This window comes from Miscanthus floridulus, chromosome 17 (assembly GCF_019320115.1).
Source record: "Miscanthus floridulus cultivar M001 chromosome 17, ASM1932011v1, whole genome shotgun sequence".
Lineage (NCBI taxonomy): Eukaryota > Viridiplantae > Streptophyta > Magnoliopsida > Poales > Poaceae > Miscanthus > Miscanthus floridulus.
Genome location: NC_089596.1, coordinates 38,159,686 through 38,176,604, shown reverse-complemented (window position 1 = coordinate 38,176,604; position 16,919 = coordinate 38,159,686). Strand labels below are relative to the sequence as shown.

General features: G+C 40.9%; 1 long non-coding RNA gene and 1 pseudogene across 1 annotated transcript; one reads left to right on the top strand and one right to left on the bottom strand.

Moving 5' to 3' along the window:
* The first annotated feature begins 281 nt into the window (after window positions 1-281).
* On the top strand, window positions 282-11,676 carry LOC136516808 (uncharacterized). The gene is made up of 3 exons (XR_010774125.1): window positions 282-387; window positions 11,320-11,471; window positions 11,561-11,676. It is a non-coding gene; the product is annotated as an uncharacterized lncRNA (long non-coding RNA).
* A 2,396-nt stretch (window positions 11,677-14,072) lies between these two features.
* LOC136515049 (RING-H2 finger protein ATL8-like) lies at window positions 14,073-14,916 on the bottom strand (annotated as a pseudogene).
* Window positions 14,917-16,919: the final 2,003 nt, after the last annotated feature.

The window sequence follows — 16,919 nt, the reverse complement described above, 5'->3', positions numbered from 1 at the left end:
CCCTCGGAACTAAAGGACCCTTTAGTCCCGGTTGGTAATACCAACTGGGACTAAAGGTCCCTGCCCAACGGTCGTCCGCGGGGCAGGGATCTTTAGTACCGGCTGATATTATCAACCGGGACTAAAGGTTTACCTTTAGTCCCGGTTGGTAATATCAGCCGGGACTAAAGCTTTTAGTCCCGGTTTGGGTAATGCCCCGGAAATAAATATTAATCTTTAGTCCCGGTTTGGCCCCCTAACCGGGACTAATTATTCCGGCCTATACACCAGCTAATTTCTTTCTCCCCGAGCCCGAGCCATTCCATTCAAACTCACTGCCTCTGTTCTTCAGCTTGCTGTTGTTCTTGCTCTCTCCCCCTCCATTGGTGTTGCTCTTCGATTTTGGAGGTAACAAACTTAATCCTCTTATGTTTTATCAGTAGCTTATCTCATTTTGTGATGTAGATGCATATGTAACTTTATATGTTGGACTTTATTATGATTTTATATGTCATTTTTAGCTCAAAATTACATGATGATTTGCATATATGTTTGGATAAACAAAAGTTAAATTAGTTTATCAAAATCACGCCTCGCTCATCCTCGCTGGAGCATGCGCCATCCTCGTCCTCGGCGGCTTACGTGATCTTAGAATTAATTTTTCCATGAAATGAAAAACTTAGAAAATAGTTAGAAAACTGTAGAAAATCCGTACTAGTTGAACTTTCGGACCATGTTCAGCTCGGCAAGCATGTTCTCTGCCGAGCGGTAACGGACGTCAAGGAGGAGCTTTGATTCTACGAGGGAGAGCGGCAACGGTCGTGGAAGACCGTGTTCCCTTTCTCGTAGAATCGGAGCTCTTCCTTGGCCAAGTACGGTGCCGTCCGGTGGAGAAATGCTCGCCGAGATGATCACGTAAGCAAGGTCAACTAGTACGGATGGTTATTTATTAAAACATGTTTTTGAGCTATAATTTGATGGATATTTGATAACTTCATACCTATAAATGTCATCTACAAATGTTACTATCCTCGGCAACCTAAACGCCCGCGAGCTCGCCGATATTGAGCAGGTCACTTAGAATTATTTTTTCCATGAAATGAAATACTTAGAAATCATGCCTTTTATTTTTTTAGAATTAAATTTTCCATGAAATGAAAAACTTAGAAAATAGTTAGAAAATTATAGAAAATCCGTACTAGTTGAACTTGCGGACCGTGTTCATTTCGGCGAGCATGTTCTCTGCCGAGCGGTAACGGACATCAAGGAGGAGCTTTGATTCTACGAGGGAGAGCGGCAACGGTCGTGGAAGAACGTGTTGCCTTCCTCGTAGAATTAGAGCTCTTCCTTGGCCAAGTATGGTGCCGTCCGGTGGAGAAACGCTCGTCGAGATGATCACATAAGCAAGGTCAACTAGTACGGATGGTTATTTATTGAAACATATTTTTGAGCTATGTGATTTCTATGTCATTTTTAGCTCAAAATCATATGATGATTTATAATAGTAAAATCACTTGATAGTTTGGTATTTTACTATTATACATAGTACATATTTCATGGTTTAGTTAGATAAATAAATAATTTTAGTTTTGTTTAAATATATTATTTTAGAAAATATGAAATTTACACTAGTTTGCAAAAATAAGTATAGAAAGTAGATGACAACTGGTACCGGATCCTCGGACTCTCGTTCGGTTGCGAAACGACTGAGGCCAGAACTCCCTCTTATTATCTGCGACAAGTGCAAGCAGAAGATTATGATGGAGTACCGAGTCAAGAGACAGGGACCCAACAAGGGTCGTGTTTTCTACAAGTGCCTGGATCGCGATGTGAGTTTCTTACGCATTTGATTATTATGGCTAATTGACCTACTTTTCTTGAATATTTTTGACTAAATATTTTTTGGCTTTAATTTCAGTGGGAGGGCAATGGATGTGATGGTTGGTACTAGGAGGAAGATTATGCTACATACGTGCAGAATTCGGGTGCACTTGAGGTAGCGGCTGCTGATGATGAGGCAGTGAGCCAGCAGGAGAAGCTTATTGATATTCAACAGATGAATGATTTGTCTGTTTTAGTTGCGTACGGTCACGAAATAATTATGTTACTGAAGTGCATTGTAGTTTTAGTTTGTTTAGTGATAGTTGGGATTGCTTACGTTGTAGTCAGGCTTAGTTAATTAATCAACCGTGTGTGTGTCATCTATGTTGTGTAATAAAATACTTAATTATGTTCAAGGTTTTCATAATTTGTCGTGTAATGCAGATTATGTCACGCCATTGGATGTACAATGTCGATCGCCACTCCCAAGACTTTATTGAGGGTGTGCACTATTTCTTAGGTGTGGCTGAGGCAAATAAGCGGGATGGTTTCATGTGATGTCCATGTGCCATATGTAAGAATTTAAAGGAATATTCAAGCTCAATGAGTCTTCATTCACATTTGCTTAAGTCAGGTTTCATGTCAAACTATATATGTTGGACTAAGCATGGAGAAAGCGGGGTCATGATGGAAGAAGGTGAAGGAGAAGATTTAGACATTGATGACATTATTGCTCAGTATGGTGCCTTTGATGATACTACAATGGGGGGAGATAAAGAAGAGGTAGCGGCAGAAGATGATCTTGGTGATGCTCTTGGCGATGCCATTCGTGATGCACAACAAGAATGTGAAAGTGAAAAAGAGAAAGTTAAGTTCGAGCACATGCTTGAGGATCATAGGAAGTTGCTATACCCGACGGCCAAAGAGGGGCAAAAAAAGCTGGGTACAACACTGGAATTGCTACAGTGGAAGGCAAAGAATGGTGTATCCAACAAGGCATTTGGGAATTTATTGAATCTCATAAAGAAGATGCTTCCGAAGTCAAATGAATTGCCCACCACTACATACGAAGCAAAAAAGGTTGTCTGCCCTTTGGGATTAAAAATCCAGAAGATACATGCATGTCCTAATGACTGCATCCTCTATCATGGCAATGAATACGAGAATTTGGATGAATGCCCGGTATGTAAAGCAGCATGGTATAAGATCAGACGCGATGATCCTGGTGATGTCGAGGGTGAACAACATCCTAGAAAGAAAATCCCTGCTAAGGTTATGTGGTATGCTCCTATAATACCATGCTTAAAACATTTGTTTAGAAATAAAGACCATGCAAAGTTATTGCGGTGGCATAAAGAAGACCGTAAGATAGACAATATGCTGAGACACCCAGCTGATGGGTCCTAGTGGAGAGCGATAGACAGGGAATTTCTAGAGTTTGCAAATGAGGCTAGAAACTTAAGGTTCGCCTTAAGTACAGATGGTATGAATCCTTTTGGGGAGCAGAGCACTAGTCATAGCACTTGGCTAGTTACTCTATGTATCTACAACCTTCCTCCATGGTTATGCATGAAGCAGAAGTTATTTATAATGCCCATCCTCATCCAAGGTCTGAGGCAACCTGGCAACGACATTGATGTCTATCTGAAGCCATTAGTTGAAGAACTTCTAGTTTTATGGAACAAACCAGGTGTACGTGTCTGGGATGAGTACAAACAAGAACACTTTGACCTACGAGCAATGTTGTTCATAACAATCAATGATTGGCCTGCTTTAATAATCTTTTAGGTCAAACAAACAAAGGATATAATGCATGCACACATTGTTTTGATGACCTTGATAGTATATATTTGAAAAGATGTCGAAAGGTCATGTACCTTGGCCATCCTTTGAATCACCAAGTAAGAAAGAAAGGTAAGTATTTTAAAGGTAAGCCAGACCACCGGAAGAAGCCTCATAACCGAACCGGGGAAGATGTACTCGCAATGGTCAAGGATATGAAAGTAGTATTTGGAAAGGGACAAGGAAGTGAATATGTTCCCAAAGATGCTAAGGGACACGCACCCATATGGAAGAAGAAGTCCATCTTTTGGGAGCTACCCTATTGGCAAGTCCTAGAGGTCCGCAACACAATCGACGTGATGCACCTGACAAAGAATCTTTGTGTGAACCTGTTAGGATTCATGGGTGTGTACGGGAAGCCAAAGGATTCACTTGAAGCACGCCAGGACTTGTAGGGCATGAAAGAACGAGACAACCTTCATCCAGAGAAGACAGATGATGGATGTCATTACTTAAGTCCTGCTAGCTACACGCTTAGCAAAGAAGAGAGAGACAGCATGTTCGAATGTCTAAGCAGCATCAAGGTCCCGTCAGGATTCTCCTCCAATATAAAGGGTATAATAAATGTGCTAGAGAAGAAATTTCTAAACTTAAAGTCCCATGACTACCACGTGCTTATGACACAATTGCTTCCAATTGCTTTAAGAGGAATTCTACCTCCACATGTACGTCTAGCCACCGTGAAGCTATGTGCATTCCTCAATGCAATTTCTCAGAAGGTAATCAATCTAGTGGAACTAGCTACTCTACAGAATGATGTGGTTCAATGTCTTGTCAGCTTTGAGTTGGTGTTCTCTCCATCCTTCTTTAATATTATGACACACCTCCTAGTTCATTTGGTGAAGGAGATTAGTATTCTTGAACCTGTGTTCTTACATAACATGTTCTCCTTCGAGAGGTTTATGGGAGTCTTGAAGAAATATGTGAAAGTCCATTCTAAGCCTGAAGGAAGCATCGCCTAGGGCTATGGAATAGAGGAGATCATTGAGTTCTGTGTTGACTTTTATTCCTAACCTTGCCCCGATTGGCGTTCCCGAATCGCGACACGAGGGGAGACTCAGTGGTAAAGGAACTTTAGGGAAGAAAACATATATTGGCATGGAAGATGATTATTTCAATAAAGCACACTACATAGTTCTTCAGAACTCGTCATTGGTGCATCCGTACATCAAGATACATAAGGAGTTCTTACGATCCAAGTTTTCAGGAAAGACTGAAGCTTGGATTAGGCGTCAGCACATGGAAAGTTTCAGTGGTTGGTTGCGAAAAGAATGTCAAGGCGATGACAATATTGATGAGCAACTGTATTTGTTGGCTAGGCAACCATCATGGCATATCCTCACATACCAAGGGTACGAGATAAATGGGAATACATTTTACATAGTTGCCCAAGATAAAAGGAGCACCAATCAAAATAGTGTTGTTTGCATAGATAGCATAGATCCAAATGGAAATATACAAACATATTATGGCCGCATAGAAGATATATGGGAACTAGACTACGCACCTAATTTTAAAGTCCCTTTGTTCCGGTGCCAATGGGTGAAGCTGACCGGAGGAGGGGTAACAGTCGACAAAGAGTATGGAATGACAACAGTGGACCTCAACAATATTGGGTACAAAGACAAACCATTCGTCCTTGCTGCCGATGTGAGTCAGATGTTCTATGTGAAAGACATGTCTACAAAATCAAAGAGAGGAAAAAACGAAGACATCAGCTCAATGATCAATGAGCCAAAGCGCCACATAGTTCTTTCTGAGAAAATAAATATAGTGGGAATTGAAGACAACTCAGACATGTCAGAAGATTATGAAAGAAATGTCTGAATTCCACCCTTCATAGTGAAGAAAGATCCAAGCAACATGTTAAATGATGAAGACACTCTATGGTTACGACAAGATCATAACCAAGGGTCATACGTCAAGAAGAAATTCACTGTTATGCCCGCATGATACAACGATGCACTGTTGTGACATAGTTTTAGAAAGTCTATATGAGATTCAAGAATTTATGACTAGTGTTTGATAAAACTTTCTCAAATGGGAAAATGAGCTATGTAAAAATTGTAGATCTTGCTGAGATGATCAAACTTGGTATTCAGAGATTTTTCATCTGAGGTCATTTAGTGTCTCATTTGAGCAAGTTTGACCAAGTCAAATTTGGTCAAATCAAAAAACAATACTTTGACTCTAGTATTATGAACTCTAAATGACTTCAAATTGAAAAGTTTTGAATACCAAGTTTGTTAAAATCATCAAGATCTACAATTATTGTTTTGGTCAACTTTCCATTTGAGATAGTTTGGATGGTTCAAATTTGTGATTTTTAAATTTCGACGCCTACAAACTAGTTTTCGGAACTCTAGATTGTCTCAAATTGAAAAGTTTTGAATACCAAGTTTGTTCAGATCATCAAGATCTACAATCCTTATATAGGCCATTTTTTCATTTGAGAAAGTTTGAATAAAATGTAGTTCAAATTTCACAAGTGTGTGACATAGTTTTAGAAAGTCTATATGAGATTCAAGAATTTGTGACTAGTGTTTGATAAAACTTTCTCAAATGGGAAAATGAGCTATGTAATAATTGTAGATCTTGCTGAGATGATCAAACTTGGTATTCAAAGTTTTTTCATCTGAGGTCATTTATTGTCTCATTTGAGCAAGTTTGACCAAGTCAAATTTGGTCAAATGAAAAAACAACACTTTGACTCTAGTATTATAAACTCTAAATGACTTCAAATTTAAAAGTTTTGAATACCAAGTTTGTTAAAATCATCAAGATATACAATTGTTGTTTTGGTCAACTTTCCATTTGAGATAGTTTGGATGGTTTAAATTTGTGATTTTTAAATTTCGACGCCTACAAACTAGTTTTTGGAACCCTAGATTGTCTTAAATTGAAAAGTTTTGAATACAAAGTTTGTTCAGCTCATCAAGATCTACAATACTTATATAGAACATTTTTTCATTTGAAAAAGTTTGAATAAAATATAGTTCAAATTTCACAAGTGTGTGACATAGTTTTAGAAAGTCTATATGAGATTCAAGAATTTATGACTAGTGTTTGATAAAACTTTCTCAAATGGGAAAATGAGCTATGTAACAATTGTAGATCTTGCTGAAATGATCAAACTTGGTATTCAGAGTTTTTTCATCTGAGGTCATTTATTGTCTCATTTGAGCAAGTTTGACCAAGTCAAATTTGGTCAAATAAAAAAATAATACTTTGACTCTAGTATTATGAACTCTAAATGACTTCAAATTGAAAAGTTTTGAATACCAAGTTTGTTAAAATCATCAAGATCTACAATTGTTGTTTTGGTCAACTTTACATTTGAGATAGTTTGGATGGTTCAAATTTGTGATTTTTAAATTTTAATGCCTACAAACTAGTTTTTGGAACCCTAGATTGTCTCAAATTGAAAAGTTTTGAATATAAAGTTTGTTCAGCTCATCAAGATATACAATCCTTATATAGGCCATTTTTCATTTGAGAAAGCTTGAACAAAATGTAGTTCAAATTTCACAAGTGTGTGACATAGTTTTAGAAAGTCTATATGAGATTTAAGAATTTATGACTAGTGTTTGATAAAACTTTCTCAAATGGGAAAATAAGCTATGTAACAATTGTAGATCTTGCTGAGATGATCAAACTTGGTATTCAGAGTTTTTTCATCTGAGGTCATTTAGTGTCTCATTTGAGCAAGTTTGACCAAGTCAAATTTGGTCAAATGAAAAAACAACACTTTGGCGGGCTGCAAAAATTTCAGGCCTTCAGTCCCGGCCCCGGCCAGGAACCAGGACTAAAGGGTGTGTGGAATTGCCCACCCAAAAATACCTTTAGTCCCGACTGATAAGCCAAGCCGGGACTAAAGGGTTGGACCTTTAGTCTCGGTTCGGCTTACCAGCCGGGACTAAAGGATCTTTAGTCCTGGTTGGTGTTACCAGCCGGGACTAAAGGGTCCCGGTCTATATATATCGAACGGTTCCTCTATTCATCTTCTACTTTTCGATCTACAACGTCGATCTCGTCGTCTCTGCCGCGTCGAGCTCTACCGCGCCGCCGTCGTCGTCTACCCCCGCCCGGCCTCGTCGTCGAGCCCCGCCCGGCGGCCGTCGAGATCTTCTCCACCGTACCTCGTCCTCGCGCGGCTCAACTCGGCCCCGTGGCCGGCCAGCACGCTCGGCCGCCATGGCCATCCGCCCCTAGCCTGTTTCTAGCTATAGCGCTCCGCCATATTTTTTAGATACTTTTTTAGATAGTTTTTTAGATTAAAATGTATTAAAATTTAATTAATAGTTTATTCTTAGTTTTTAGATAGTTTTTGATATATGTTAATTAGATTTAAATGTATTAAAATTTAATTAGTACTTTATTTAGATAGTTTATTTAGATAGTTTTTATTATAGTTTTGATATATTTAGTAATTATTATTCTATCTCTCTCTATATATGTGTTAGATTTAATTTTGATTTAGTAATTCTATCTATGTATATATGTTAGGTTTAATTAGATTTAGTAATTAATTTTATCTAGAGATTCTATATGTATACATATATATGTACTTAATTATTTCTATGTGTATATATACATATACTTAATTATTTTCATGTGTTGAGAGAGAGAGAAAATTGTATCTAGGGAGATATTCTATGTGTTATCACATGCATATCTAGAGATATATACATATGCACTTATTCTATGTGTTGAGAGAGAGAAAATTGTATCATTCTATGTGTATATATACATATACTTATTTCCATGTTTTTGGATCGAAAGTGTTTTTTATTCGATTCCAAAGCCTATACCTTATTATTGTTTATCCTTATGAAATATTATGTGTTATTATATTTAATTGGATTTAGTAATTCTATATGTGTTATCACATGTACTTATGTTATGTGCCATAGCAATTCTATCCATGTGTTATCTTGAAGATACAAATGGCTGCTCCGGATGATAACTTGAATGATGACATAATGGCGAATATTATCAATGCCGGCACCAAAGCGGATGTAGATGACACGAGTCAGTACTTTGCTGATTATGAGGATATTCTGAATATCCTGGTGGTTGAAGATCAACAAATTGTCGCGTAAGAAAATACTGGCGAGATATATTCGATTATCTATCATCTCTTATAGATGCATGTGTACGTATATTTGTTGTTAATCGTTGTGTTTCTACTCATGTAGCCGGTCTCTGGATCTACATCAACCACCAGCAAGAGTAGGAAAGTCCGAGGGCCAAAAAAGCCATTAGAGGACCGTTTCATAATATCAGAATTCGACACCGACACCGGCAAACCATTAGGACCACATGCTCAGACATATGTCAATCAATGTGGGTTCATTGTAAGGGATAGGATCCTAGTTAGTGCTCGTGAATGGAAGCAGAAGATATCCGCTCCTAATGTTAGTTTTGTATCTGATCGTGACAAGAACCTAGCTTGGAGAGATATCACTCAGCATTTCATATTACAAGCAGATGATGCTTTAAAGGAGCTAGTGAGGGATTAGACAATGAAGAAGATGGCAACATTGTTCTAGAGTTGGAAGAAGACATTGTATAAAAAGTTTATCTTGAAGAATGAAACGTCGAATTTCAATGCTAAGGCGTTTGTCAAGTTGGAGTCCCATTGGGATGACTTCGTACAATACAAGACATCTCAAGAAAGTGAGAAACGTGTGATGAGGAATCAATAGAATGCCCGACAGAAGCAATACCATCATCGCATGGGATCGGGTGGTTATAGGAGTGCTATTCCCAAGTGGCAGAACCTAGAAGCAGAGATTACTGCCAAGGGAATCATACTTGAAACAATAGAGAAGAACTGGCCTCAACGCGCGAAGAATTGGTTCTACGCTCATGGGGGAAACCTAGACCCAGACACTAGCAAGCTAATTTTCGGCCAAAAAATTGAGAGAGCAACACAGAGACTAGCTCGTGCTAGGGAAGAAGCTGATAGTGGTGTTTTCAAGCCCAACAGAGAAAAGGATGAATTGACATATGCCCTAGAGAATCCTGAACACGGTGGTCGAACAAGAGGCTATGGGGCGGTTTCGTGGCTACAAGCATTCCCAGCAGACAAGGATACCTACAGAAGCTGCCAGAGAAAGAAGGATGAGGAGGCAGACCGAATCCGTGTATTGGAGCAATTTGTTAATGAGTCACGACAAGCATTGCTTGAATCACGTGAACGAGAAAAATCTCTTGAGGCAAGAATGCAGGAGGAGATCAAGAGGCAAGTGCAGCTAGCAATGAGTCAAATGCAATCGCAATCAACGCCGGGAGTCACCAGTAGCCCCGTTGGTTAGATAAAAAGCAGTTGTGCTTTCATGGAGCTACCAGTTATTCAAGGTGACGCTGGGTTGCGCTTCCCTATTGATGACATTACCGAGCCTCTAACAAAATGTGAGCTGCACATTCTAGATGGTAATAATGCATCAATCATGGTGGCTGTTGGGGTTGTATCTCCAATAGACCGAACGAAGACACCAAGAATCCATGGGTCAGTTATTCAACCTGGATATGCTAGCGTCTCGGTCGATAGAGTGCTCAAAGGTTACAACAATGTTCCTCTTGACATTGAAGGCGGTGATAGAGAGAAGACACTAGGAGAAGCAAAGAAGACATTTATTCAATGGCGCAAATGCTTCATCATCATTCCTGGGGCGCCACAGCTTCCCCTACCTCACCCTAGGTACAAATGAAAGTGAATGAAATATTATTTTCTATTAATTTTATATTGGCTTAAAAAATAATTGACCCACAACTTGTTTTTGTAGCAGGGTCTCCCCCAGCCTAGCCCAATCATTCATTCCCCATCTCATCACAGCGTCGCGAGGGGCGAGACGACTTCATCTCCACGGTGATCTCCAACTCCTACACTGGCCCCATCGCCTCCACAACGATCTCCAACTCCTACACCGGCCCCACCGCCTCCACAACGATCTCCAACGCCTCCACGTCGGACTCCAACACCGGCCTCATCGCCTCCATGCCGGTCTCCAACACCGCCCCCACCCTCTCCACAGCGACGCACTACAAAGACGTCTAAGGTCCCGGCGGCAAAGAAGACCCCAAAAAAAGAGTTATTTCTCAAGAAATACTTCCTGAAAAGACTGATGAGCAAATAGCAGCTGAAGAAGACAAAAAAGTGAAAGATTTTTTTATAGATATCCAAAAGCAGAGACAAGCGAAGCTTAAGGAGAAGTCGTACTTTTACATACCACGAGATCAGCTGAGGCAGAAGGTCGAAGCTCACAAGAAAAAGATGCTTGAAGTTCGTAAGCCTCCGCCACTATCAGACTATGACCGCTCCCTCGTGAAGTCACATGATGCACATAAGAAAAGGAAAAGAGCATCAGGGAAGGATGTCCCATAGCTCGGACAACAGAAGCAACCAATGTATAATCTTGTTGTTGCTAATGAATATGGTTCCAACATAGAAGTCTATCGACTAGACAACTCTAGAGAAGTGTCGGTTCAAGACTTTAATGTTTTTTTGAACAAACTGGTTTAACCTTGGATCAAGTGACGGGCAAAGCTCCAATCCAGAACCTGGAAGTTGATACCTGGAAGACTTATAAATTTGGCAAAAGTCTATATAACCCTACGGCTCTGAATGAATTGGGTACGCAAATGTACTTTCTCAACAAGTGGTACATGCAGGCGTGTGGCAGGGGTGAGCAGTGGATCTTTGTCAGATTTAGAGACCATCATTACTTCCATGGCGATGACATCTTACATATTAGTTTCGAAGAATTGCATCAACTATATCACTTGGACGCTCTGGACAAATCAATCATTAGCTCCTTTTGTTTGTAAGTGATTCTTACTTTTATTTAATAAACTCACTTCCATGCGTACGTGTATATAATTATCCTCACATGTAACTTATATTTATATACAGATTCCAGATGTCAGAGCTCCAAAGAATACAAGACACCAGTGTTGGCTTCATTGATCCTTATATCGTATTCAAAACCGATATTATTGTCAAGGAGCACTGGGTATCTGAAGCATAGACGAATATCATAAAGTTCTTCGTGAAGCAGCACGACAAGACAACAATATGTTTTCTGTACAACTTTAATAATAATATAGTCTACACATTTTATGTAATATCAATACAACTTATATGCATGTACGTGTGTGTATAAACCAATGCAGGTTTCACTGGATACTCATTGTCATTGAGTTAAACTCAAGTCGGTTAGTAATCTTGGACTCATTGAGAAAAGAGCGAGCACTATACCAAGATATGATAGACATTATCCATGGGTAATTTTGATCTCTCGCGCACAACTATTATTGAATAGACTTTGCCATAATTTATTAACGATCGTACATTATTGGTCGCACAGGGTTTAGAAAGAGTTTATTCGGCAACACCGCAAGGATTGCAAGGCACCACTTAATGTAGTTGAAATACCAGTAAGTTGTACTATATATACTTCCTCGCGTGTTTAATTACTATATCGTACTTCAATTTATGTGTGAGATGATGAGAATAATCTTCTTCTCGTACAGTGGTGTTTGCGGCAGCAACTAGGTAATAACTTGTGTGGATACTACGTTTGTGAATTTATCACTGCACACATAAGAAAAACTCCTAAAGATGTCCTAAGAGTACGTATATGAATATATATATATATATGTATTAATACTGTTCCTTTTATTTCAAATGCAAGACTGAATGGTTGAAACGAAGGGTCATGCAAAAAGATCATCTGAAAGCAGTTCAAGAGTCAATAGCAGGATATCTTCTAGAAAAAGTGCTAAATCCCAACGACGAGTTCTACTTTGATCCTAAGGAACTAATGATGTAAATTAAATGTTTATTGATATCGTTATTTTTGAGAACAAGATTATGAAAGTGTTGTATATATACATATATATCTATAATATATATAGTTTCATACTTTATTCGAATATAATAATGCTCGAGATGAGAATTAGATGTAATTATATGCGTGCGTGTATTTATATTAGCAGCGTAGAATACGTACATTAAAAACATATTATATATTAAACAAATATGTGTAACTGAACTGAAAACAAATTAAACAAAAAAAAGAAAAAGAAAAGGAACCTTTAGTCCCGGTTGGGGTTACCAACCGGGACTAAAGGGTGCGGCCACGTTTGCTCGGCTGGAGGGCCTTTAGTCCCGGTTGGTAACACCAACCGGGACTAAAAGGTCCCTCTTTAGTCCCGGCTCGATGACCCGGGACTGAAGGTTCCACCTTTAGTCCCGGGATCGTTGTCCCGGCGCGGTAACCGGGACTAAAGGCCGTTACCGCTCGGGACAACAAGTCTATCCTGTAGTAGGGATGACTATTAGTTTTTTTACCCAAGAACAAGAATATAATCACAACCACAAAAGACACAATGATTTGATTCACATTTCAAATTTAGAGCGATGAAAAAGATAGTCTGATATATATGATCGCATTGCCTTGTTTCTATATCATTGGTTTTATATATGAGTAATATATTTTTATGTACAAACAAACATCATTGTTGTGGTAAGTAGGACCACACGAACATCATGTATGAGATGAGGTTCCTCTGTGGACAATTTAACTGTTAGTATTAATGCCATCATTTTTTGTGACAACAATGACAAGAAAATTGGTATTTTTATTGATGGTTCACAACCAAGAGGAAAACATTTTTCCTTAATGGTTGAAATGCATTTTCGTGCCGTTTTCGTATGACAGTGATAGAAATCCATATTTGATGGCCCAAAATTTTCTTGTTAGGAAAGAACCGATAAGGAAATTGTTTCTGTTGGTGCTCCATTTGGCAAATATTTCCCTATCATTTTAGGTCTTCCTATTGAAACAATAGAAAAATTATGTTTCCAATTTTCTTGACAGTAATTTGTACTCCCTCCGTTCCTTAATATAAGGCATATAGTTTTTAGCACCAATATTAACCCACGACTTGGAGAAGGATGTGAGACCGAGGCAAAAAAGGAAAATCATGCAATCTTCTCTCTCCCAATCAGATTGCTTCATAAATTTAAGGGATTGGTTGGGGCATGTGCTATGTACAGTGGGAAGGTTTCCAAACTAATCGGCGTGGGAGTTAATACGTACCTATATTTTGGAATTTTCTTTAAAAATCTATATGGCTTGTATTAAGGAACGGATGGAGTATTTCCTTGTCATTTTGCACCCATAGGGCAATTCCATTTTACAATAGTTTTCATATTGTACCCTTAACAAACTAGATCAATCCCACCTAAATAACTGACCTTAAGGAACATATCTATTAAAGTCTATTTCATTGTCTTTCTTTTTTCCATAAGGACAATTTCAGTTCAATCAGGTAACACAAAAACCTTGAGCATTCCTCCTTTTATCTTTTATTTATTCTCACTAGCAGTGGTATACATGTGATACTCCATAGACAGAACACTACATATATATACATGTATATCCTACAAATTCCAACCAAATCATCCAAATTGCTAATTCACTTCCCTAACAAAGAAAAGAATAATAACACAAAGCTACTCCTAGCATGTACCTCTAACATACACTCTCTACACTTGTGCTTCCAGGTCCCTCTCCCCGTCGTCGAGCAGCCCTTCACGCGTTGGCTGCGCCATTGATGTGGATACCAGCGACGGGCCGACCTCTTGGTCCATCTCATCGCATCCCTCACAAGTTGTTCTGATGTCTACCTCGGCGCGACAGACGGGGCATGTCGAGTGCTCCCTTAGCCACACGTCGACACAACCTCGGTGGAAGATGTGCATGCACGTCGGCAGCCGCCGCGCTGCGTCCCCCTCCGCCATCGCGCCCAGGCACACGGCGCACTCTCGCTCCTCCTCTCCATCAGCATCCTCCTTCCGATATGTGAACTCCGGAAGCGCAGCTATGGCTTCGGCATCCAGCCCCATGGGCGGTTTCTTTTCTGCTGGCTCTACTACAGCGGCAGCCTCAGCAGCATCCCGTCTCGCGGACCGTTGCACGAGGTACCACCGGATGGTGCACAGGATGAGGAAGATGACGAGGAGGGAACCAAAACTGATGCCGAGGATGGCGATGTAGGAGGTCGTGGTGCAGCACGTGTGTGTGCCCACGACGACTGTGGCAGCATCATGGCGCGAGGAGTATGGTGCGCCGACGGCGATAGAGACCGCGAAGCAGGACTGGTCTGCAGGGAGGCAGCCGCGGCGATTGGGACCTGGGCCACCACGCCCGGTGACGAAGGAAAAGAAGATGACAACGACGAGGATGGTTGTCGCGATGGCATTGCGACAAGCGCGTGGGATCAATCGAAGGAGGCGGTGCATGCGCCTGTGTTTGGAGATTTTGAAGGTGTTGGTTGCATGCCATGGCTCGGTAGTGTGGGTGTTGTGAGCGAACTGCGGGCGAGAGGCAAGGTTCTTGGCCTCTTCGGGTGGGAGGGAAGATACATTGACCGCCACGGCGAACCCATTTGACAAGAATAGGTTGGTTGTGCAGAGTACCTACTACTGGCCTCGTCCTTTCTCCATTTTCTAATTTATTTTAGTTTGGTTATTGGTTTAATTTTACTTATTAGCATGTGGCATTTAAACATATAGAGAAGTATTGATTATTGTATTTCCATCTAACGTTAAAGATAATAACTTTCTTCATTACTGCAGTGGTGATGACATGTAGATCTCTGTTTGGCCTAGTGAGTTAAGAGGGAGAGATGAGCAATGCAAATGATTGGTGTATTACTACCGGAATCGAAGGCTTTGCCGAGTGTCATATTCTTTGCCGAGTGTATTTTATCGGACACTCGGCAAACCATCTCTTTGCCGAGTGCCAAACTAAAAACACTCGGCAAATATTCTGACACACAGCAAACTATCTGTTTGCCGAGTGCCTTATTAAAAACACTCGGCAAACGGTTTGACACTCGGCAATACTACTGAAAAACACTCGGCAAACTCCGGCACTCGGCAAATATAGAAAAAACACTCAGCAAATTACGACACTCGGCAAACATCGCGCCACGTGTCCCTCCGTGAAAAGAGAAAAATAAATAAAAAAACGTTTGCCGAGGACACTCGGCAAACTCTTTTGTTTGCCGAGTGTCAGATCTAGGACACTCGACAACATCGCACCACGTGTCCCTTCATAAAAAAAAATAAAAAATAAAAAAATAAAAAAAATCCTAGGCCGAGTGTCAAATCTAAGGACACTCGGCAAACTCTGCTTATAAGGCCCACGCATGCGTCTGGTTACTTCCCTCACATCTCACACCACACCGCAGCGCTCCCCTCCGACACGGGATGGCAGGCACCACCCCTCCCCACCCGCCGGCTCGGAGCGGGCGCCCGTCCACCTGAATCACACAGATCGGGACGCCGGAGGAGGAGCAGCGCCGTTCCGCATCGCCGGAGCAACAACCACGGGCGCGGAGAGGCCCGCCCGCCAGCAAGCGCAGGCGCAGGTAACCGCAACCCCTCTCCTCGTCCCCTCCCCTCCGCGGCGCCGGCGGTGACAAGCGGGGCTCGCCTGCTCGCCTTACGCACCGCTGGCTGCAGGCAGTATGGCGCCCGGCGGCTGCCTTCTCGCCTCGCCGCCCAGACGCAGCGCGTGCGTGCGTCGTTGTCACGAGTCGTTTCCTTCTGGGGGCTCTCAGTCAGATCCCGTGGCCTCTGCTCTGCGATGCCTCGGTAGGAGGTAAGTGCCCGTTTCAATCTTAGACGAGTGCGGATTCGGCCACATCTCACTTCACTTATGATTTATCACCTCGCTATCTGCAGTTCAAGCTTGGATCCCTGGATCCCATACCATCGGTCTCTCGGAGAGTGTAATCCAGCGAGCGTTGAGTTGAAGCCGTGCAAGTGGAGATGAGGACTCTGAAGAAATCCGACAAGAAAGCTGCCCTCGACTTCGCAGCGCGGAGTTTCAATGTCACCACATCTAGTTCGTGTGTTTCTGGCTACTGAGTGATATTATGTTGTGCTGTATTATGTTATTATGCGATTGCCAGATTCCAGACTGAGTGTATTAGGCATATCTGCATCAATCGGTATTATACTAATGGATTTTTGCTGAGCATTGTGATGGTTGATCTTATTTAATTGTGGAATCCACATCATGCATTTTTCTTATATACAGTACATTTGGAGAACTGTCAGACATCGTATGGATTCTAAGTGGTTTTAATGGTGTTCTAATGTAATTATTTTTTTTTTCTTTGGAAAATAGGTTTGCAGTGTAATTCAAAAAACACTCGGCAAACCTTTTTTTTTTTGCCGAGTGTCAAATTTGACA